The 26081-nt window shown below is 37.0% G+C and overlaps 1 pseudogene; it reads right to left on the reverse strand.

Moving 5' to 3' along the window:
* Positions 1–12113: 12113 nt before the first annotated feature.
* LOC105879320 (testis-expressed protein 30 pseudogene) overlaps positions 12114–26081 on the reverse strand; it is a 40941-nt pseudogene continuing 26973 nt past the window's right edge.

The following is a 26081-nucleotide window of genomic DNA, read 5'->3' on the forward strand; positions in this document are numbered from 1 at the left end:
AAATCAAATAAGAGAGAAAAACTTTCTTCTGAGAGAGTTACTATTTGAGCATTTTTAATTGAAACAATGTCACATTAATAGTAAATTTTAAATGGGTATGGTATATTTTATTTTGGGCACTTTCCTTTACAGATCTAATTTAATCTTCAAATAAAGCTCTTTTGGGGAGTGGGTGTTAATCTCATTTTACTGATGAAAAAACTGATTTTCAGAGATATTATTTAATCTTTCCATTGTGACACTAATGTTGGATCCACGATTTGAACTTAGGTTTTGTTTTTGGTGTTTCTAATTAGCTGCTTTTTCTATTACTCAATGATTTCTGCACAATCAAAAAGTGACTTTGGGCCGGGCGCGGTGGCTCACGCCTGTAATCCTAGCTCTCTGGGAGGCCGAGGCGGGCGGATTGCTCGAGGTCAGGAGTTCGAAACCAGCCTGAGCAAGAGCGAGACCCCGTCTCTACTATAAATAGAAAGAAACTAATTGGCCAACTAATATATAGAGAAAAAATTAGCCAGGCATGGTGGCACATGCCTGTAGTCCCAGCTACTTGGGAGGCTGAGACAGAAGGATCGCTTGAGCCCAGGAGTTTGAGGTTGCTGTGAGCTAGGCTGACGCCACGGCACTCACTCTAGCCTGGGCAACAAAGTGAGACTCTGTCTCAAAAAAAAAAAAAAAAAAAAAAAAAGTGACTTTGATCAGTCTTGCTCACAGATGTAGTGTCATGTGCTTCTTTGGACTAGCATGGAAGAATTCCGACCCAGAGACAAGATTCTTACACCATTCTTAAAATTCTCTGACTCTTTGGAACTTGGCTTCTCTGTCTGTTTATTCTGACTTTAGCTGTTAACCTCAGTGCCTGTCTTCATCTTGTCTTCACAATTTGACTCAATTGCTCAACTCTTGGCTATAACACTGATTCCTAAATATGACCATCTTGATTTGATCCAACTTCCCCCCATAGACAGACCTTACCTACCTAGCCTGTCCAGACCTGGTTGAATAAATGCCACTAAATCCCTACTTCCAACAGCTTACTCTTAATCAAGCATTATCTAATCCTAACTAACAAATTCACAAGAGGTAGCAAGGTCAATATAGAGTTTCTATTATTTTTTTTCTGAAGCCACCAGGACTTTTGAGGGAGGGACACTCATTCGGTCTCTTTTTCTAGGGTTCTGTACTCACAAGATGATTGAAACTAGGGTAAGTTCAGAAACCTATCTGGATCTTGGAGCGCAAGCCTCTTGCTGACTATGATAGAGCCTGGAATATTGGGAGCAAAACTGAAATCCAAAAGAGTAGAGCTGAATGCGGAGACTAGTTGATTTACATGCTCACATCTATCATTTAAAAGGCACTATTTTTACTTGTCTACTTTTGTTCTTCCCTCTAGTATGAAAGCTCCAGAAGGAGTAATCTTATTTGTTGTTCACTAATACCTATTGCCTAGCACAGCCTAGCACTTGAGAAATGCTCAGTGATTTATATTCTGCATGAATAAACAAGGGAATATCTTTTGCAAGAAAATATAAGATAGATATTAAAAGTAGACTGCCATGTTTACAAATATAACTTTCATTAATTACACTCAGTTTCAGCTTATTTATATGATACTACCTTTCTCTTCTTTTCCTTGCCTATTTGGAATTAGTTTTATTTGCTTATTGAAAAGAAAAAGAAAAGAAAGAAATGAAAAAGAGGTGGGGGCTTTGTATTTAGAGGAGAGAGCCTGTTAAAGAGAGGGTACAAATGAAATAATAACACCAGACTTCTCAAATTATTGGCTTATCTATTTCAGAAAATTAGCAAATGACTCTAGGTAAGCAGTAATAGTTTCAATTTAGGCAGAATATTTGAAAACCAATAAACATCTAAAGCCCATGGCAGTAATATGGCTTTACAAAAGATTATTGACAAGAGTGTTTTAAATCAGTAATTGGAAGAAATTATTTCAATATTTTTTTTATTCTTCAGGTAAACTGAATTAAAATTAAAATGGGGGCCAGGAGAGGTGGCTCACGCCTGTAATCCTAGCAATTTGGGAGCCTGAGGCAGGAGAATTATTTGAGGCCAGGAGTTTGAGAGCAGCCTGAGCAACATAGTGAGACTCTGTCTCTACAAAAAAGAAAAAAAAATATTTTAAAATTTAGCCAGGTATGGTGGCATGGATCTGTAAACCTAGGTACTTGGCAGGCCGAGGTGGGAGGATGCTTGAGCCCAGGCCAAGAGTTCAAGGACACAGTAAGCTGTTAGCACATCACGGCACTCTAGCCTGGGCAATTGAATGAGACCCTGTCTCTAAACAAAAGGAAAAAAAAAATTAAATGAGTACATCAACACTACTAGGTACATAAAAGCTTAAAAATCTAATAAAGTTGCAAATGAAGTTAAACAGCAGCAGCAAGGGACCTTGGACGACATTCTGCCACCTCCTGATATGATTGCTGCCACGTTGACTTTGAGAGGCCTCTCATTTTCTGTAAGATCTTTGGATGGGAGGTGCTGCTGGGTTTCTAGATTATTAGTTTTAGATTATTAGTTTCAGTGTCTAAAGGCTGTCTGGAGGATAGATGGATGTTAATTCATGCCTGTTACAAAATAAGAACAGTTTGTTCTGTTTTACACTTAAAAGGCAAGCAATGATTCAGTCACCATTCTATGCTATTATTCATATGCTAGTGTATTACGCATGGTAGAAATCAATAAATGATTTATCCTCACAAACATATTAATTTCTTGTAATTTATATAGCATATAGACTATGCTACAAACACTGGCATTCCTAAACTATAATACATTCTAATGACCTTGTCTATTTTATAAATTACTTTTTCATTATTATTATTATTATTATTATTGCCCTAAACAACAGAAGTCTATTTCTTATAGTAGTGAAGGCTGGGAAGTTCGAGATCAGGGTACTGACCATTTTGGTTTTTGGTGAGAGCTCTCTTCTTCACTTGCAGAAGGCAGTCTTCTTTCTGTGTCTTCACATACTGGGGGTGTGGCTGAGGGAAAAGAGGTCACATTCTATGTCTTTATCCACAAACTACCACCACCATCTCTCCCTACCTCCCTGTACTTCACTCCTTTGTCACCATTATCAGCCCTTATTAGTCAAGAAAATCTTGTGCTAGCAGACCTCTTACAAAAAGTATTTAAATTTTAGAAATGGAAACAGCTTCCTGAGATCATCAACCTCACAATTTGACACATGACAATTCTGCGACCCAGATAACATGAGGCCACCCTGGCAGAGTCCCTGACAACCAACTCTCAATCTAATTTCTTTCTATTCTAATTTTTAAATAATTACATTCATAAAACTTCAGTTGTTAATGTATTCATTCTTCTTGTTGGCTTTTCCTCTTTCTACAAAGAATATATCAAGAATACCAACACTGAACAAGGTTCAGAAATAAATTATACTGTGCCTAGTTAGCCTGATGCCATCTTGCCCAAGAGTGCAATCACTGAGGAAAATCACATGAACCCTGTCAATCTACAAAGACAGGCATAGTTATACAAATAAGCTTAGCATGTCTTGGAAAAACACTCAAGCATTACTAATAAGTCCAAGAAGGCTTTGGCAAAGAGTGAAGGATTTAAATCTGCAGCCATTCACAATCCATGGCAAAGAACCAATCATCTGGTACTCAGATTTCTTGGATTTTAAATGATCCTACTTAACTGCTGCTGCCTGAACTCCATTCTTTAAGCTATCAGATAAACGACATTCTTTTAGGCAATAACATATCCCAAGGTAGAGATACCCAGCAGCCCGACTCTGAACTTCAGGAGTGTTCACTAGATGTTGATGATTGACTAAACCATAGAGCAAGAAGAGAAGTGGTAAAGGATGTGAGTCTAATTACCTGAATCCTGTCTCCCTTTTACCAATTTTGTAACTTGGACAAGTTATTTTTCTTTGACCCTTCATTTCCTTGCCTTTCAAATGGAGCTGATGACACCACAAAGGATTGCTGCAAAAATTAAATGAGGTATTGCAGGCAAAGTGCTTAGAGAACAGCTGGCACAGAGGAAACACTCAATAAATGTCAGCTATTATAATTAATTCATCGATAATTCCTTTTTTATAGATATGAACAAATGGCAGGCTCTGAGCACAGTTTTCACAAGCACAACCTGGGTCTGAGTTCCAGCCACGACCAGGCGTGTGACCTTGGCCACATCAGTTAACCTCCCTGTTTCTGTTTCCTCGTACTGAAATGAAGTATCATAATACATGCTGCCTATGATGTGTTATGAGGTTTAGATCAATCAGTATATATAAATGTCTAAGAATAGTACTCGGCCTGTACTTAGCACATTGTAAACATTTGTTTTTATTCTGGATATTATGGTATAAAAAAAGATACAGTCAGAAATATTCAATTCCACAGACTTACTAGAACGAGAAAAAGTTTTGCCAGCCATTTTCATTATTCTTTGGATCAAAATATTCATATTCTTACTGTACCCAATAGCAATTATTCTCTTTGACAGGAAATGGTATGAGATGAGAATACCTATAAATCACACTTTTTTTTTTTTGTACAGTATTCTGTTGACTGACCGTTTTGGCTTTTCTAGGATTGTGTTAGATTAGTTGAATAACATTCCAGCCTCCACCATCACCCAATTCCCACTCGTTTCCCCATAGCTTTGTGAGTTCGTAAGTATAAGAGAATTAATTAAATTACAAAAGAGTACACATATCAAAATTTTTATTGTGAAAGCAACAATTCTGCTATGTGGAATGTATCAGGCATCCTGGTTAATAAACCCTTATAACAAAGGTTAAGATACTCAGGGCCACTAAAAGCAACAGGGAGCTGTTGTTGTAATACAGATTAGAATTAGAATGAGAATGAGAAAGGAAACATATCACTCAGAAATCTACTTTTCACCCTGCTAGGGTACCTTGATTTTTGTTTTTTGGGCTGTATCATATAAAATGTGTGTGTGTGTGTGTGTGTGTGTGTGTGTGTGTACAAATAAGTATACAAATATCTTAAAGGAAAGCTTAAAAGGGAAAAATATAGCCCCACAACATAAGAAATTTTTTCTCCCTTACCTGCCTGTAATACAGTGTGATTATTAATTTTCTGTAGTAACTATTCCTGAGAGGGAAAGAGAGCTACTCATTTAAACATACTGAGTCCCTAACACCTTAGCAATTATTCAAACCTTTTCTGCAAGAGTGACAGGAGAGCTGGGACCTTATGTTCACATTGCATTGCAGGCAGGCAACGTAGAAAAAAAAATTGAAAGAAAGAAAATAAGACCAGCAAACAGGTAATAGGAATTACAAATATTTCCTACCGCCATTGCTGCCCAGACTGTGTCCTACCCCAAATATTTTCCTGCTAGTCCAAACTAGAACTTTATTTTGTCTTTCAAAGTATAGACAAAATACTCTCAGTGTTTAAAGTAACTAACAATAAGTTACACACAGTCTATACCCATCCTACTCCACTTACATTTTGCTGGATGGAGAATTTAAAATTGATAATAAAAGTAAAAAATAAATGAAGTTCTATACTAACAGTAATGAATTATATAAAAGGAAAAGCTATTATTTATAGCCAGGCATATTCTTCTATAGGGAGTTTCTACTCTCTTGTTATAAATAATAATACCAGGATTGTATATCCATATCTTTTTTTTTTTTCTTTTTTTTTTTTTGATGGGGGAGACAAAGTCTCACTCTGTTGCCCAGGCTAGATTGAGTGCTGTGGCATCAGCCTAGCTCACAGCAACCTCAAACTCCTGGGCTCAAGCAATCCTCCTGCCTCAGCCTCCCAAGTAGCTGGGACTATAGGCACGTGCCACCATGCCCAGCTAATTTTTTCTATATATATATATTAGTTGGCCAATTAATTTCTTTCTATTTATAGTAGAGATGAGGTCTCACTCTTGCTCAGGCTGGTTTCAAACTCCTGACCTCGAGCAATCCGCCCTCCTTGGCCTCCCAGAGTACTAGGATTATAGGCGTGAGCCACCACGCCCCGCCCATATCTTTCTGAATAAAGGGAGTGTTGAGTAAAATTGAGGAAAGGCTCAAAAAATGCAAAACCATAGCAACACATCGTCAAGAAATTATCATTGAATATTTTATGCTGTGTGATCCAGATACTGCCAAATATTCCAGTGAAGGTATCTGTGTTCATACACATGCTCATGAATAGAATGAGGCTTGCATACATTTTGATCAGCTCCTTGGGGCAATCTGTGATAGAGATTTGCCAAAGATACTGAGTTAAGTCAATATTTGCCAAATCATACCCAGTATTATATAGCAGAAGATCTTAACCCCAGAATGTATTGAATACAATTGCTGAGAAATAAATGAAAAGTTTAACTAAGTGGTTAAAAAAAAAATCTTGAACAGAGAGTATGGTGGATAAAAGTGTGATGGGAATTAATCTAAATGTTTATTCCTGAAGGAAAAAGTTAAACTGATAAGTAAAAAGTTAAAATAATAAAAAAGATAAATTGATAAATGAACTACTTATATTTATTTTAATTTCAGAACTTAAAATGATAATTCCAATTCCTTCAGATAAATTACATAAGCCAAAGCCCAAGAGGTGAAATAACCTGTCCAAGAAAACACTGCAGGCATAGATAGCTAAATCTTAAACTCATCTCTTAGAATTCCTAGTCTGTGTCTTTTCCATTGTCCCCTAGTGACAATAGGGAATAACACTTTCTCATGACTTTTGGAAAGAATGTTATGAAATCTCTGGTGCAGTAAACCTGCAACATACTTACATATTAGTCTGTCTTGGGGACTGGATCAAATCTCCAACCAGTATGTGCTTTCCAAGAGCCCCAGAAATCCCATCAGCAGATGATACTCTTCTCTGGGCTCAAGCAATCCTCCCACCTTGGCCTCTCAGATTGCTAAAAAGATGATACACTTCTAAAGATGATATTATCGCCAGACAATAATAAAGACATAAGTAGCTTTTCCTCACCAGAATTTTGCAACAGCTGTGACTAAATGACTAATCTAAACATGTATAAAACTCTCCAGCAGAAAATGGTAATACATAATTTACTAGCAAATGTTTCTTAAAGAGGGAATATGGAAAATTAAAAGGCCTATTAGGGTATATATTTAAGAAAGATGGTCTGATGTAATGTTATATTTACATCTTTGAGATGTCCTGTTTTCATATTTCTGGATAACCTGATTGATAATAGGTAAGTGACATCATAGTGCCTAATGAATACAGAGTCTAAGAAAAAAACTTATTCTGTTCAAAGTACATTGGAATCAGTCATACGTCTAATTTGTTGTATTTTATACCATGGAGGTAGGACCAGAATCGGGCTACTAGTACTTGGTTCTATTATTGAGCAAAAAACCTTTCAATAACTGAAGATTTTTATTTCTCATTAGAGAATTCAGTATGAGAGCTATACTTAAAAGCATACCTATTTTTATATGAGTTTTTTTAAAGACTAGATTTACATTACATTTACACTATTGATTTCCCATACGTTTTCTCTGAGGGCACTTTCATGAAATAGAGAAACTACTTACTTTATTCCTATAGGGGGTCATTCCACAGGCCAGGAAATGTAGGATTCCAAGGATCCTGGGGTCAGTTTCACTGAGGCATCTGTATACTTGAATTCACCTGGAGAATATTAGCCATAATGTGTGAAATTTAAGGATCAAGACCAAAGATATATTAAGTCTTAATGATAAATTCAGAGATGGAAATGAGATACAAAACCAAGAATAGGTGCTTAGCAGAGTTTGGGATGAAGTAAAAAGAGAAAAGCAAAACTAGGAGATCAAGGATGTCACAAGATGGATAAATAGGTGGCACCCTGCCTTAGTCCCCCCACAGAAACACTAATTTAGCAACTATCCATAGACAAAAATGCCTTTATAAAAATTCCAGAAGCAAGAGGCAGGGTACAGCACCATGGTAGAGCACAAAACTGAGAAAAAATACATTAAGGAGTAAAAATCACCCTTCTTTGTCTGAAATGCCCCTCCCCCAAGCCAGCACCACACAGAACCAAGAAGGATCCCCTTGACTCGTGATTTCTCCAGTGGGAGAAAGAGATTAAGGTAGATGTACAACTTTCCTGATTTGGGGACATTGGCCAAGTATCCCACATCTGTCTTGCTTCACATAGAACACGGGGAATTGGCATGGTTAGACCATCTGAGGACAGTTAGGAACAAAGAAAATGGGCAGGAGCTCTTAGTGGCCAGTGCATACAGGTCTCAGTGGTAGCCCCATGGCCCCCACCAACAGCTTTGAATGACCGTGGTCATAACTGAAAACCTTACCAAACTGCACAGCCCAAACAACTGGATCCCCCCAACTATGGGGCCCAGACAGCCGCCTTACCTGACCACAGAGCTCAGCCAACCAGCCCCATTCAACTGTGAAGCACTACCTACCTGCTAGTCATGCTCAACAGCAAAGCACTGGCAGAAAGCCCCACCTAACCAAGGATTCTGTAGGCTTTGTCTAGCTACAGACCCCACAAACCCCAGCCATAGGCCTCACCTGCCCATAAACATTGCCAGCTGGCCCACCCAGAATCCCTTTCTCTCTAAGAATATCCATTAACTCTTCCATATATATCCTTTAAGAAAATTTCTATGAACATCCAAGAGCAATATATGAGTGTGTGTGTGGGTATATATATATATATGTGTGTGTGTGTGTGTGCATATATATACACACTTATATGTGCATCATGATCACCTATCCTAACTACCACATAGACATCTATTTCATTAATCAGCTTCTATAAAAATTAGTTTACTTAACTAGTCCCCTACAAATGAACATTAAGGTTCTTTTCATTATCTTGCTAAAACCAACAATACTACAGTAAACATCCTTGTATCTTTGAATACTTTTGGAAATTCTTCCAATAGACAAATTCCCAGCGGTAGAGTTTCTGGGTCAAATTTTATGTGCATGTTGGAATTTGATTGATTTTGCTAAATTAGTATCTAAAAAGGTCGAAACCATTTACATGACTCTGTAAGAGTGTCTGTTTACCCACAATCTCATCAACACAGGGTATAAAAAAGAATTGTGCACTATTTTGATATTCTTTTCATGTATGCCACTACATTTCTTCAGAAAAGGTTAAATAACTGGAATCAATGGTGAAATACTTGATAAGTAAATGAAAATGGCCCTGATGCTTTCCTTTAGTGTTAAACCTTTTAGAGACAGAGAAAGGGGAGGAAGGAGAAACACCCTATTGCATTTGACTACACCTAGGTCAGAAAATATTCAACGCACATAGAATGTGGAAACAAAATCTAAAAAAATAAGTCTCCTTTTTGTTCCACAAGTGTACTGTAACATGCACTAGTCAAAATAAAATCTATCTTGCAGAGCACTGAATTTTTCAGCAGCAATAATTATCTCTGTTTATTTCATTTTCTACTTTGGGAAAAGCTTAAGAGGCATGCAGAGTGTACACATGAGTTTCACAGATGTGGTCTAAAGTACTCATATCCTAAGCCCTTTTATCTGGCTACTGCTGGGTCAATAACCTGACATAGAAAAGAACAGAGTGACATGCGTTTTCCAAGAATTTGACATTGAATTTGAGCACACAGTCTAGTTTTCCTTTCAATATACTATCTAATGCAGTGAAGCTCTACTAAAAGTATAAAGGATATTGTCTACTACTCTTTATTCCATGTTCTAATCAAACAAACTACAAAATGCTTCATTATGCTGAATAATTAAAATAATTTACTCAATATCATTATTTAATGAAATGACACTAACACACACACAAAAAAAATATTGTATAATACCTACATAACAAGAGGAGAGCAATAATAAAAGAAACTTTAAAGTTCTTTGTCAAAATACAATTATTACTGTGTATGGACATTCTACATAAGAATGTTTAAGATAAAAGCTTCAGGATTCAAGTAATTATTTTGTTCAAATTTTTTCCAGTGGTTGACAAGTCAATGACTAATTCTGCTATCTTGGTCCCATAACTATTGCATTAAGTTATTTACCAAATAAGTATAAATCTCCTCATTTTTACATCCAAAAATAATTTTTTTCATGTATGTATTATTCTGATTTTGAAACTACAAAATTACTGGATTGGTGTGAGTGAAATTCAGGTTGTTCCTACACTCCAGTAAAAATAAAAGCAGAAGCAGAAATCTTTTCAAGAGCACATATACAACTTAATAAAATATATAGTTATTTTTGTCAAATTATTGATTAAAGCAAATTTTGATTGATTTGTTTTGAAGATATCTTTACTAAGTATACTGACCAGTTTATTCATGAGGAACAATTAAAATTATATGTTTATACTATCTCTTTTGTATAGCCAAGTCATAAAGTTAGCTGGTGGTTCTTTTTATAATAAAAATGTAACCTACATTCCACTATCATCTCTTCCTTCCTGAGCTTGAGCATGTTGTTTCATATTTAGATTGTCACTGGTTTCCTAAATTATCACTCTGATACTTATCTTTTCTTACAGATTATATGCTAATACTAAAGCCAGATTAATATTCTTAAAACATCATTTTCCTCATTTGACTCCCCTGAACAAAATAATAAACTGGCTTCTTTGTAACTACATAAAAAAGTTCCTCCAATTCCTTTGATTGGCATTCACAGCCCTTCAAAATATCACATAAACCTGTCCTTTATATGTAATTTCTCATTTCTACCTACATATGTCAGAGACTGCTGATGGCACCCTAATATTCATTTCCCCCTTCCACTTTGCTACATTTCGTCTGAGCATATTGTCATCTGGTGTAATTACTACATCTTCCAGTCCTCTTTGTAGGTAGATGTGGTCATGTGACTACATTCTGTCCATTGACACATTAGCAGAAGGTTAGTGTGGGATGCCCACGACAGCGCTTAAAGAACAGCTGTTAATACATTAAGGAATTATACTCAGTTGAGAAATACATGCCTTTTGCTTTCCTGCATTTCCTTCTTCCTTCCTCTCTCCCTTCACTCTATCCTAGGCATTGTTCTACATGCTAGAGACAGAACAGGAAGCAAAATAGCAGAAACTTAGCGCTCTCACTCAGTGTACTATCTAGTGCTTTTAAGAATGTAATACAGTGAAAGGCTAGAGCTCCAGTAACCACATCATGCCACGGGATAAATTGGAAAATAGAAATCATGCGTGCAGAGCAGAAAAAGAAGAAATCGCAATCTCTGATGAGTTCATGGAATATGAATTCAAGCCATAATTTCAACCAGATTCTGTCACGTCTTCCAGACTTCTTTCACCTGAAAATACGAACTCTCTTGTGCTTAAGCCTCTGCATTTGAGTCTGCAGAAGTAGCACCCAAACCTTAAAGTTCCTGATACACATTTTTCAAAGTGTATGTCTTATTTCATTTCCTCCAAACCATCCTCCTGTGGTTATGGCAGTGATCCCTGCCCACTTTTGACCCTAAGTGATCTCTAGGTGCTCTGAACAACCTATGGGTCCATCCACTACATTCATTAGTGCTTTTGGCAAGCTCTTTTGCATTATTAATTATCTTTTAACATGTAAATGTTAGCCCTTCAACTATGCTATAAATAATCTAAGGGTAGGTGAAATGTCTATTTATTCTTGGTATTCCTCAGGGCAAAATTCAGTACCCCATAACAAATATTTGATGAACAATTGAATGAATAACTATTTCCTTTTTTTTTCCAAAAATTCAAATGTTTAAATTTTTTTCAGAACTTAACTATACTTATAAAAATAAATTATATTTAGACTGTCTTCAATATGTTTACATCATCATCATACAATAAGAACAGTGCTTTCAAAAGACATTTCGTGAAGGACATTAATTTCACAATTAAAATGTGTTTTAAAAATAGGAAAATATTAAAGAACATTAAACTGGTCTAACATATATGTCTTAATGCTGTTCTTTACCAAATTAACTGTATCCAAAATAATGGCCTTTAATTAATGATAATTATTTTTGTCCATTTCAGTGATTTCTTGGATCCAAAACAAAATCTGTGTATTTATTTCTTTGAAAAAATCATTTCTTGACCATCCTTTCACTGCTATGGAGCTATTTGCCCTTTTAATCCAGTAAATTTTATTGCCAGTTCGCATTTTCTGTTCCACTTTCTCTAACAAGTTCTTCAAGGAAAACACCTGCAAGTTTATGTTCTCCTGAGGTCTTTAGGTAATTCAAAACTGATTTATAGGCCTTAATTCTATGTACAATATTAAGGTCTTTACAGGTAAATCTCAGGCAAAAAAAAAAACCACCATGAGATGCAAGATGGGATGGCAGTGACATCAAATGAGGAAAATTTATACCTCCTGACGCTCCATGTGTAAGAATTATTCCCTATGTTAAGCTCTTGTTAGGTACCAAACAAATAACATCTATTAATTTATTTCCAAAAGTTATTTTTAATTTAACCGGGGAAGGCAAAAGTGGCCACAGACACCTAACCGCCCTCACTCCCTTCCGGGAGCCAACTAGCACTCTGAAAGCAACTGCCTTGCCTGCCCATAACTATTTCTTTATTACCCAATGGAGTACCATATGGTAGGTGAATATTTGATCTAAGAAGATTCCTCTCTAGATTTCTGCTTATAATTTTCCCTAGATAATGTCTGGGTAAGATTTTTCCAATCTAATACTTGCCTTTTCAGTTCATTAAAATAAAATATTATCATGTATTTTAAAGCTAGAAAAGAATAGAGTAACATCTGCCCTCAAAAATCTTGCAGATAAAAAGGAGAGACTGATATTTAACATTTACTCACAATGAAGAATAAAGAGTATTTTGTTAGATGGAGTAAAAAATCAGTGGAAACAGAGAGCTAGGAAAGCACATTGAGTATAAGGTGAAAAAGATCTTGAAGACGTGATGCGTAAACTGAAATTGAATAGTTCTTAGTTTTTTGTATTTAGTATTTTGACTGAGATGACATGACACCAGATGCAACTCAGCTCACAGGGCTACAGAAACAAAGAGCCACAAGCATGTCCATAGGTGATGTTTATTATGCTGAGTACAAAAGCAAAAAGAAAGGAAACCACTACTGGGATATATGAGAGATTAAGTTGGAAGTGTTTTAGATTAAGAAGAGGGAGAAGAGGGGAGAAACAGCAGGAGAGAAAGGAGGTGAGGGAGGAGAAAAGAAGAGTAGAAAGAGAAGGAGAAATAGGAGAAGAGAAGGAGAAAGATGAAAAGGAAGAGAAGATCAAAACTGAAGGAAGAGAAGCAGCAGCTGAGGAAGACACCTCTAAAACAGTCTTTAGATCTGTCTTTAGTCTTTTTAGATCAGTCTTTAGTCTTTTGATCAAGTTCAAACATAAGAACCTATGATCTCTTCCAGATCTTTGCCTCAACATCTAGACAAAGACCTGGAAGAGATGTTTATTCATAAATTACTAAACTAAGGAAGGTACATTTTTAAAAAGGTTTATTGAGATACAGTTGCCACACAATAACTTTGACACATGCAAATGTACAATTTGAATAGTTTTGACCTGCATATATACCCATGAAACCAATACCACAATGAAGTTAATTGAACATATATATCACCTTCAAAAGTTTCTCAGTATGCCTTTGAAGTCTCTTGCCCATGTCCCCAGGCAAAAATAATCTGCTTTCTGTAGATTCATTTGCATTTTCTGGGAATTTATATAAACAGAATCATATAGTAACACTATCATATTTTTAACTGGGAATAATTATTCTGGGATTAATCCAAGTTTTTAAAATTATCAATAGTTCATTCGTTTTTATTGATGAGTAGTATTCAATTTTATGAATATACTATAATTTGTTTATCCATTCACTTATTGATGGACATTTGCATTGTTTCTAGTTTGGAACTATTACAAATAAAGCTGCTATCAGCATTCTTATAAAGTATTTGCACAGACATAAGCTTTCATTTCACTTGGGTAAATACCTAGAAATAAAAATGATTGGATATTATAGTAGGTGTATGTTTAAAATTTTGAAGAAACTGACAAAATATTTTGCCAAGTGGTTGTACTATTTTTCATTCCCACCAGCAGCAAATGTGTGTTCCAATTCCTTCACACCCTCTCCAATGCTTGGTTGCTCAATCTTTTAAATATTTAACACTCTAATAGGTATCTAGTGGTGTATCGTTGTAGTTTTAACCTGCATTTCCCTAATGGCTAATGATATTGAGCATCTTTTCATGTGCACATTTATTGTCTTTGGTGAAGTGTCTTTTAAAATCTTTTGACTATTTTTATTGAGTTATTTTCTTATTATTAAGTTTTGAGAGTTCTCTGTATATTCTGAATACAAGATGCTTATTAGATACATGATTCTCAACAGGGTACAGTTAAACAAATTTTTGTCTGCCTCATATGGAAAAAGGAACATTTAGGATATTTTATATTTAAAATAATATAAAGGAAAACAATAAATTCAGAAGAGTTTATTAGTATAAATATAACAATATTAACATATTTAAATATATAAGCATATATACTTATAATATATATAAGGAATTCAAAAAAATTCAGTGAGCCACCAATTTTTGTCTACCATTGAAATAACAAATATATTAAGCAAGAAGTGAGAAGTCTCTGCAGTAAGAACTGCCGCGTTCCCTTGCCTTGATCTGGCCTTCGTCTCCTTTTACTCCTATGACTGATGGTGCATAGTTGCCTACAATTCACATCATTAGCTATTAATGACTTGGTTAAAATTTCCTGTTGTTCAATCCACAGGACCTTCTAAAAATCCATTTTAAGCTCTTATTAAAGGCTACACAGGAAAAAGATTTACTATTTATGGAACAACCTTGAACATATTTTCTGGCAGGCATCTTCGGAGGCAAGTGTTGCATCAGCTGTGGTTCCACAATTTCAGTGCTGAATCGCACTAACTAGTCTAGATGATAATCGCAAAGCAAGCTATTGATAACACTCATGGGTGAAGGCTATTCTAATCATTTTAATAGAAGAATAGGAAAAAAGAACTGAGAGAGCAGTTTATTTCCTTACTAAGGGACAAAACAGTATTTAAGAGACATTGATAATATAGTTCCGAAGGGCAGTATATTAATTCAGATGGTTTCAAAATCATTTCCTTCCTCAGATAAAAATTAAAAGGGCAAGGAAAGTTTTTATTGGAAAAGAAATTAAAATTGGCACCATGCTGTACATCACAAAACTAAGGTCTATAAAATTACAGGTTTATGTGAGGGAATTTAAAATTCTATAAAGTTACCTGAGAAAAATATGGATAAAAAGACCTAACATTGTCCAATTAGTCCAAGGTTCTCATTATTAAAATTAAGAGGTTCCAGATCTAAATCCCATTATTTTATGACACTAGCTTACACCCTACTTTGCATGTTTATGCATAACAATGGGCACATACCAAAGAAACAAATCAAAGGAATACAAGACAATTTTACAGTGCTATTTACTTCTTCACTATAACAGTTACCACTAGTATTTGGCATGTATAGTTCTGTCTGGCATTTCTCTAGCCAAGATTCCATTTTGCAGTCCTCTGTTGTTAGTTTTAACTATGTAAATCATAAAGAAATAATTTATTTAATCCTGAATTATCCCTATGCTCTTTTTATTAAAATCCGGATATCAAAACATTTTGCAATGTCACTCTAACATCATCTGGCCAAGAAGATGAGTAAAAAAATCAAATGTGTATTTCTAAAAAATATACCAAATGCACATTTCTAAAAAATATTATCCATAAAAACTTGAAATTCTTAAAGTAGTCTCAACAACAGCTATATATCAGGACTAAAAAAGCACATTCTATCTCACATCCCAGTAACACTTCACTCTTTAGAAAAGGATAAGTTAATTTCAGAGAAACACAGTTAACCTGTTTTTTGTTGTTGGTGGTGGTGGTCTTTGAATTAAGAAAATATGCCTTCATTTTGACATCAGAATTATTGAATATAAATCTAGAATCAAACATAGAGTTGGTTAATATAACTACTGAATCATAAAAACCAGAATGTGGAGTTAAAACAGTTAAACAAAAAATTAAGACCTACGAAAGCTAAATGATATTGTTCAGTGTTATAAAATCAGATTTCTTTACTTGGAAAAAACAAATTTAATACAAATCAATTTTGAAAGATAGTGTATTAGACTTTGAGCCCAAGCTCTGACCCCTATCTTTATAAATGAGAGCTCTATGTAATAAGTATCTTTGATTGCTTTAGTAATTAAGCCTTTTTGTAATGTGATCCAGGAACAACTGATCTCATGCTGAAAGTTATTTTATAAGAATCAGTGTGTTCTAGAAAAAGGGCAATGTGCTGCTCCTTTTCAATTAAAAATATCCTTTTTATCTAGCAATAATTTCTAAGAATTTAAAAACTGTTATGCATACCATTTTATGGTATGTATATCCACACATTTATCATCTTATCTTAAGACTAAAGTTTTATAAGTGTGTTTTGTTAAGAGATGAGCAAGTTTGCTGCTTATAGTAACACTCTGTAAATAGTTCATAAATATTTGTTGAAAGAATGACTCATTAAGAAACAAATTCAAGCGAAATGATGAAACTCTAAATTGACCTTTAAGGTATTTGTGCTAGGATTAAACAAGCACATAAACTACAGATAAGTTTGAACGGACGTTGAAGGCTTAGTCATTAAGTAGTAGAGGGGCTTGAATGAGTGAATAAATATAATAAAAAATATGTAAGGTCAGCCCTGAAATAGAAGAGTGTGGAAACAGTTTTCATCGCACTGGGGACACTAGTTTTCTGGTAGAATAGTTGGAAGAGTTTGCTCCCTAGCCCTGGCCTACTCCAAATTTCTCCATCTCTCTTATACCTTCCATCATTTGCCATCTGCTCCAGTACAATATATTCATATACCAATTTTTCTGTGCCAAATTTTGTTGTTCTATGACTATACATACATAAAAATAGATAACATTATATTAAAAGGTATTAAAATTCAGGGGCGGAGCAAGATGGCGGACGAATAACACCGCCAGACAGAGGGTCTCTGCAGAAAAGACCGATTCTAGCAGAAACTAGAGAAAAGAAGCAAGAAGACGAGCATACAGCGGACAAGGGCCGGAAGGAGGGGTACCTGAGACCCCGGGAGACTCCACGGGAGGAGGCTGCGGAGGAGAACTGGAGGCTGAGACCACCGGAGCAGCCCGGAGACCAGCGGCAAGGGTAGGTGGATTTGCTATTTCCCCTCCCCTGCATTCGGGACTGCTGGTGGGCTCCCCAGCGGGTGGAGAGACCTGCGGACATCAGCCCAGAGACTGCCGCCGCCTGCCAACGGTGAGCCTGTAACAGACGTGGCACCAGGTTCCCAACTTCCTCCGGGCACCTCCGTGTGCACGGAGAGCCGCGCGGCAGGCGCCATATTGCCTCCTCCCCCCCTCCGCCGACCCTACCCGCGGCTGCCCAGAGAGACAATACAGCCACCAGCCGGAGGCACCTCCAGGGAACGGGACCTTCCCGTTTGGGACCCCGCCCGCCCTCCCAGGTGCTGCTGGCACCGTGTTCCCAGGAAAACGGTGCCGACTCAGAGGCTGAGAGACATAGACCCAGCTTGGGCTCCCTGTGGGTGAATTAGGACCGGAAACCCTCTCCCTGGTGGGAATACAGTTTGAACTCTGGGACCCAGAGGTCAGACCTGCAGACCAGATCCCCTGCACCGAGGGCTAGCATTGCCCGGGGCACAGAAGGATTATACGTGAACAGCCTACTGAGGTCTGTGTGCCTCCAGGGGCAGATCGGCGTCCTAGAGGTCTGTGTGCCTCCAGGGGCGGATCGGGCGGAACGTCCCAGGAGGAGGCCGTGCGCCCAACCCAGGTGGCGTTCCTGTGCAGGGAACCTCCCCGCCGGCATCACAGTCCGGGGAGGCCTGGTGGCTTGTGGTCTGGCCTGCTGGCAGAGGCTCAGGAGTAGCTGCGGAGTTGGGGAGGGTGGAAAGAAGCGAGGCCTGCTGCAGACTGTGGGTCTCAGACAGCCCCACCCCCACACCCAGACTTTCTGGCTGAGCGGGACCATCCCAGCCCCGCCCTGACAGCAGAGAACAGAACTTTGACCCCTGCTAACAGCCTGAGGGCAGGCTTACCCAACCCAGCTCCGCCCAGAACGAGAGCTGATAACAGGACTCAAAATCAACACCATAGCCTGTTCCTCCAAGCAAACGCCACCTACTGACAGGGACAGCATCTTGCACAGCCTTTCCACGGCACCCACTGACTCAATATACAGGGAGTGGTCCAATTTCACCCACAGGCACCACCTAACGCCTCAGAAACTAAACAAGGTGTGTGAATACCCAAACAATAACCTAAGGAAAGAAACAACAACTGATCGACATGGGAAGAAATCAGCGAAAGAACTCAGGAAATATGAAGAACCAAACGGAAAACACACCCCCAAGGAGGAGCACCAGCCCCCTAGAAACGGACACCGACCAAAATCAGGCAACCAATATGACAGAAAAGGAATTTCGTATGTGGATCATAAGAACACTCACCCAGCTGCAACAACAACTCAATAACCAACACCAAGAAAACACAAAAAACCTCCAAGAAATGGAACAAAGGTTCAACAAAGAGATTGACACAGTGAAGAAAACTTTAACCGAAGTCCTGGAGATGAAGAATCAACTCAGAGAACTACAAAATACTGTGGAAAGTCTCAAGAACAGGGTGGATCAAGCAGAAGAAAGAATCTCAGAGCTTGAAGATAACACCTTCCAATTAAATAAATCAGTCACAGAAATACAGCAGAGAAACAAGAGAAAAGACCAAAGTCTACAAGAGCTGTGGGATTATGTGAAAAAACCTAACGTGAGGGTCATAGGTTTAGCCGAAGGGGAGGAAGACAGCACTCAAGGGCTGGACAAGCTTTTTGAAGATATAATAGAGGAAAATTTCCCAGGTCTTGCTCAAAATCTCGATATACAAGTTCAAGAAGCCCAGAGGACCCCTGGGAGATTCAATGCAAACAGGAAGACGTCACGTCATGCAGTCATCAGACTGACCAAAGTATCAACTAAAGAGACCCTTCTAAGAGCTGTAAGACAAAAGAAGCAAGTGACATACAAGGGAAAGCCAATTCGAATAACATCAGACTTCTCTAATGAGACTTTACAAGCAAGGAGAGACTGGGGCCCCATTCTCACTCTTTTGAAACAAAACAATGCCCAGCCTAGAATATTATTCCCTGCAAAACTAAGCTTCATATATGAAGGAGAAATAAAAACATTCGCAGACAAGCAAAGGCTCAGAGAATTCACCAAGACAAGATCAGCCCTACAAGAAGTACTTAAAACAGCGTTATGCACGGAACATCATAATAATAATCCACGGATATAAAAACAACCAAAACCCAAAGATATTAAAGGCCAGATATTACAATGGCTCAAGACACAAATCATAGCAACAACATCCAACCCAACAGAATGATCAGTAATCTACCTTACCTATCAGTTCTCTCAATAAATGTGAATGGCTTAAACTCTCCACTCAAGAGACATAGGCTGGCTGAATGGATAAGAAAATACAGGCCAAGTATATGCTGTCTTCAGGAAACACATTTAACCTGCAAGGATGCACATAGACTAAAAATAAAAGGGTGGAGATCAATATTCCAAGCAAACAGAAGCCAAAAGAAGGCTGGTGTGGCAGTTCTAATTTCAGACGATTTAGTTTTTAAACCAACAAAAGTAGTAAAAGACAAAGAGGGTCATTATATAATGGTGAAGGGCACAGTCCAACAAGAAGAGATAACAATTTTAAATATATATGCACCCAACTTAGGTGCACCCAGATTCATAAAGCAAACCTTACTGGAGCTAAGCAAATGGATTAATAGCAACTCCATAATCGCCGGGGATTTCAACACCCCACTGACGGCACGAGACAGATCCTCCAAACAGAAAATTAATAAAGAAATAATGGACTTAAACAAAACTCTAGAACAATTGGGTCTGACAGACATCTACAGAACATTCTACCCAAAATCCACTGAATATACGTTCTTCTCATCAGCTCACGGGACATTCTCTAAGATTGACCATATCCTAGGACACAAAGAAAATCTCAAGAAATTTAAAAAAATAGAAATCATACCATGTACCTTCTCAGATCACAGTGGAATAAAACTAGAAATCAACCCTAACAGAAACTCACATTTCTACACAAAAACGTGGAAATTAAACAACCTCCTACTAAATGATTACTTCGTAAATGAAGAAATCAAGACGGAAATAAAAAACTTCTATGAAGAAAACGACAATGGAGAGACAAGTTATCAACTCCTCTGGGACACAGCTAAAGCAGTTCTGAGAGGAAAGTTTATCTCCATAAATGCCTATAACCAAAAGGCAAGAAGATCACAAATAGACAATCTAATGAAACGACTCAAAGAGCTGGAAAAAGAAGAACAGACCAACCCCAAACCCAGCAGAAGAAGTGAAATCAACAAGATCAAATCAGAACTAAACGAAATTGAAAACAGGAAAGCTATTCAGGAGATTAATAAAACAAAAAGTTGGTTCTTTGAAAAAATAAACAAGATTGACACGCCGTTGGCTAAGCTAACGAAAAGCAGAAAAGAGAAATCTCTAATAAGCTCCATCAGGAATAAAAAAGGAGATATCACAACTGATCCCAAAGAGATACAAGATACAATTTATGAATACTACAAAAATCTTTATGCACACAAACTGGAAAATGTGGAGGAAATGGACAAATTTCTAGAAACACACAGCCTCCCTAGGCTCAACCAGGAAGAAATAGATTCCCTGAACAGACCAATCTCAACAGCTGAAATAGAAACAGCAATTAAAAATCTCCCTAAAAAGAAAAGTCCCGGTCCAGATGGCTTCACACCTGAATTTTACCATACTTACAAAGAAGAACTAGTACCTATCTTGCAGAAACTATTCCACAACATCGAGAAGAACGGAAACCTCCCCGACACCTTTTATGAAGCGAATATTACTCTGATACCAAAACCAGGAAAGGATGCAACAAAAAAAGAAAACTACAGACCAATATCCCTAATGAATATAGATGCAAAAATTTTCAACAAAATCTTAGCTAACCGAATACAGACACTTATCAAAAAAATAATCCACCACGACCAAGTGGGCTTCATCCCAGGGATGCAGGGATGGTTCAACATACGTAAATCTATAAATGCAATTCACCACATAAACAGAAGCAAAAATAAAGATCACATGATCCTTTCAATAGATGCAGAAAAAGCTTTTGACAAAATTCAACACCCTTTCATGATACGAACACTTAAGAAAATAGGCATAGAAGGGACATACCTAAAAATGATACAAGCCATATATGACAGACCCATAGCCAACATCATACTGAATGGGGAAAGATTGAAATCATTCCCACTTAGAACTGGAACCAGACAAGGCTGCCCACTATCTCCACTTCTGTTCAACATAGTGCTGGAAGTCTTGGCTACAGCAATCAGACAAGAAAATGGAATCAAAGGTATCCAAATAGGGGCAGAAGAGATCAAACTTTCACTGTTTGCTGATGATATGATATTGTATCTAGAAAACCCCAAGGATTCAACCAAGAAACTCCTGGAACTGATCAATGAATTTAGTAAAGTCTCAGGATACAAAATTAATACACAGAAATCAGAGGCATTCATATACGCCAACAACAATCTAATTGAGAACCAAATCAAAGACTCAATTCCCTTCACAATAGCAACAAAGAAATTAAAGTACCTAGGAATATATTTAACCAAAGAGGTAAAAGACCTCTACAGGGAGAACTATGAAACACTGAGGAAGGAAATAGCAGAGGATGTAAACAGATGGAAATCCATACCATGCTCGTGGATCGGCAGACTCAATATCATCAAAATGTCTATACTACCCAAACTGATCTACAGATTCAATGCAATACCTATTAAAATCCCATCAACATTCTTCACAGATATAGAAAAAATAATTTTACGCTTCGTATGGAACCAAAGAAGACCCCGAATATCAAGAGCAATTCTAGGCAACAAAAACAAAATGGGAGGCATTAATATGCCAGATATCAAACTATACTACAAAGCTGTAGTAATTAAAACAATATGGTATTGGCACAAAAACAGGAATATTGACCAGTGGAACAGATGTGAGAATCCTGATATAAAACCATCCTCATATAGCCATCTCATCTTTGACAAAGCAGACAAAAACATACGCTGGGGAAAAGAATCCCTCTTCAATAAATGGTGCTGGGAAAACTGGATAGCCACCTGTAGAAGGCTAAAACAGGACCCACACCTTTCACCTCTCACAAAAACCAACTCACGCTGGATAACAGACTTAAACCTAAGATATGAAACTATTAGAACTCTAGAGGAAAAAGTTGGAAACACTCTCCTAGACATCGGCCTGGGCAAAGAGTTTATGAAGAAGTCCCCAAAGGCAATCACAGCAGCAACAAAAATAAATAAATGGGACATGATCAAACTACAAAGCTTCTGCACAGCCAAAGAAATAGTCATGAAAGTAAACAGACAGCCTACAGAATGGGAGAAAATTTTTGCATCCTATGCATCCGATAAGGGACTGATAACTAGAATATACTTAGAACTCACGAAAATTAGGAAGAAAAAATCAAATAACCCCATTAAAAAGTGGGCAAAGGACTTGAACAGAAATTTTTCTAAAGAAGACAGAAGAATGGCCAACAAACATATGAAGAAATGCTCAACATCTCTAATCATCAGGGAAATGCAAATCAAAACCACAATGAGATATCACTTAACCCCAGTGAGAATGGCCTTTATCAAAAAATCTCCAAACAATAAATGCTGGCGTGGTTGCGGAGAGAGAGGAACACTCCTACACTGCTGGTGGGACTGCAAACTAGTTCAACCTCTGTGGAAAGCAATATGGAGATACCTTAAAGCGATACAAGTGAATCTACCATTTGATCCAGCAATCCCATTGCTGGGCATCTACCCAAATGATCCAGTGACACTCTACAAAAAAGACACCTGCACTCGAATGTTTATAGCAGCACAATTCATAATTGCAAGGCTGTGGAAACAGCCCAAGTGCCCATCAATCCAAGAATGGATTAATAAAATGTGGTATATGTCCACCATGGAGTACTATTCAGCTCTAAGAAACAATGGTGATATAGCACACCTTATATTTTCCTGGTTAGAGCTGGAACCCATACTACTAAGTGAAGTATCCCAAGAATGGAAAAACAAGCACCAGATATATTCTCCAGCAAACTGGTATTAACTGAGTAGCACCTAAGTAGACACATAGGTGCTACAGTAATAGGGTATTGGGCAGGTGGGAGGGGGGAGGGGGGCGGGTATATACATACATAGTGAGTGAGATGTGCACCATCTGGGGGATGGTCATGATGGAGACTCAGACTTTTGGGGGGAGGGGGGGAATGGGCATTTATTGAAACCTTAAAATCTGTACCCCCATAATATGCCAAAATAAAATAAAAAAAAAAAAAAAAAAAAAAAAAAAAAATTCATTCAATTTAACCTTTAATATATAAGTAAGTAAGAACTACTTATTTCTACTTTTTGGGTGAAAAAGAACGTTCATTCATGCCAAGGCTAGACACTTGGGCTCCAACTCACTCTTTCATTTCTTAAGGGAACTCTTCTCCCTGTGTCTAGAGAACAAGAATGAGGAGATTCCTGGGCTCTGCCTGCAGAAATACTATACCTGGCTTTCCTTTCTCTGACCCTACTCTTCAGAGTTACAAAACTACCTCTGCTCAGTTTCCTCATGTTATTAAATGCTGCATCTCAGGTGTGCCCTCAGAATTTCTGGTAGAAGAATCCAATAATTTTCCCAAAAATTTTTCCTTTCCAACCTCACTAGTCTCCTTAATGGATCCGAGTCTCACATGTATTTGCCATAGTTATTTTTAGACTGATAGAAATGTAAATGTTTATGTAGTCTATCTGAAAATGTTTGAACATTACTTTGAACCTAGCCAGAGAGAGTTTACTCCAAAAGCACACACAGTTTGAGAGAGGGATTTTTTTTTTTTAACCAATTATACCATTCTGAATTTGAAACTCTATAGCTCCATGTGCAGTCTAGGGATGCTTGGCTGTCTTTAAGAGCCTTTTAGGGGATCTGTAAGGCCAAAATCACATGTAGAGAGAAGATACACTCAAAGTCCTAGGTAAATCAATGGATTTCATGTTACAAAGTATGAAATGTTTATTGAAATGGATTCAGATTCCACATTACAACTAACCTTTAAGAAACTACCATTTGTTGAGTTTTTTGACAGATTCACAGATATAATTCTCATACAACATAATTCAAATATTTAGAGTGTGTAATTCAATAGTTTTTAATATATTCACACATATGTATAACCATTTCCACAGTCAATTTTTGATCATTTTCATCATCACAAAGAGAAATCCTGTACACTCTAGCTATCATTGGTCCATCCACCTTGGCAACAAACAACCACTAATCTACTTTTTGTCTCAATAGATTTTTCCTATTGTGGACATTTTATATAAATGGAATCATACAATATATGATCTTCCGCGTCTGGCTTTTTTCACTTAGCATGTTTTCAAGATTCATCCATGTTATAGCATGGACCAGTGTTTCATTCCCTTTATGGCCAAATAATACTCTATTATATGAATATACCACAATCTGTTTATCCATTCATCTATTGATAGACATTTGGGTTGTTTCCACCTTTTGGCTATTTTGAATACTACTACTATAATTATTTGTATACAAGATTGCGTGGACATGGGTTTTCACTTCTCTTGGGTATCTACCTAGGAGTGGAATTGCTGGATCATATGTTAACTCTATGTATAGTCATTTAAGTAACTGCCAGACCATTTTTGAAACCGACTGCACCATTTTCAATTCCCACCAGCAATATATGAGCATTCTTCACATTCTCCAGCAATTTCTCCACATTTTTTGCCAACAATTATAATTTTCTTTTATTATTATTACTGTTATGATCATCCCAATGGGTTTAAAGTGATCTCACTGTGGTTTTGATTTATATTTCCCTGATGACTAATAAGGTCAAGCATGTTTTATGTGTTTATTGGTCATCTCCTTTGGAAAAGGAAGGAGTCCTTTAGTAACCTTTTCAGATAATTGTGGATATTCTTCTTTGGAACCACACTTCAACTTAACAAGTGGGTGGGAAGACTCCTTCCTTATCCAGATATTTATCTTGTAAAGCTAAATATTCCTTATTACTTCAAGCAAAAGAACATAGTAATTATAGAAGCAGATGTGAGAATCCAGCTGTGTTCAATGAAGACAGACATTAAAGAGATTTGCAAAAAAATGTTAAAAGAATGCCACTCATTCCACTAATATTTTTGTTTGTGAAAAACATATGTTTTTAATAAAAATATTCTTTATGTAACATTAAATAAATTTCTTATTATTATCCAATGGATGAATAAACATTTTTAAAATTTCTTAGCATTAAATTCTAATGTGGTAAATATCAATAGATATATATAACCCACATAACCTAAAGCTCTTTGGAGAACTTAATAAAGGGATCATGATACCAAAATGCTTGAGAACACAGTATGCCCCCCTTCCTTGTTGGATTGAACCAAACCTTCCTGTCTATAATCCTGAAACAATGACCCCCACACAACATATTCTTTATGTCAATTATGTAAAATGACTTACAGTTCCTTGCATTTGTCAAACACTTCTGAACCTCTAGGTCTTCTTACATGCTGAGGCTTTTCCAGGAATGAAAGCCCCATCCCTACCCCTCATCTTCTTGATTTGTCAAACTCCTTCAAAACTTGACTCAAGCTCTACCTTTTTCAGATCTGCCCACATTCTATATGACTACTCTTCCCTGATCCTTGGATTTTTATTTTTCTCTCTAAATATAGTAAAATCCCTGGAATAGAAACTCTATTGTATTTATTTCTATCTGCAGTTTGGGTACATACTAGATGATCAGTTAATGTTTACTAATAAATACATAATTCTATAATACCACAGAAAATTGTCATGCCTGTTAGAAACTAATCAC

This window comes from Microcebus murinus, chromosome 9 (assembly GCF_040939455.1).
Source record: "Microcebus murinus isolate Inina chromosome 9, M.murinus_Inina_mat1.0, whole genome shotgun sequence".
NCBI lineage: Eukaryota > Metazoa > Chordata > Mammalia > Primates > Cheirogaleidae > Microcebus > Microcebus murinus.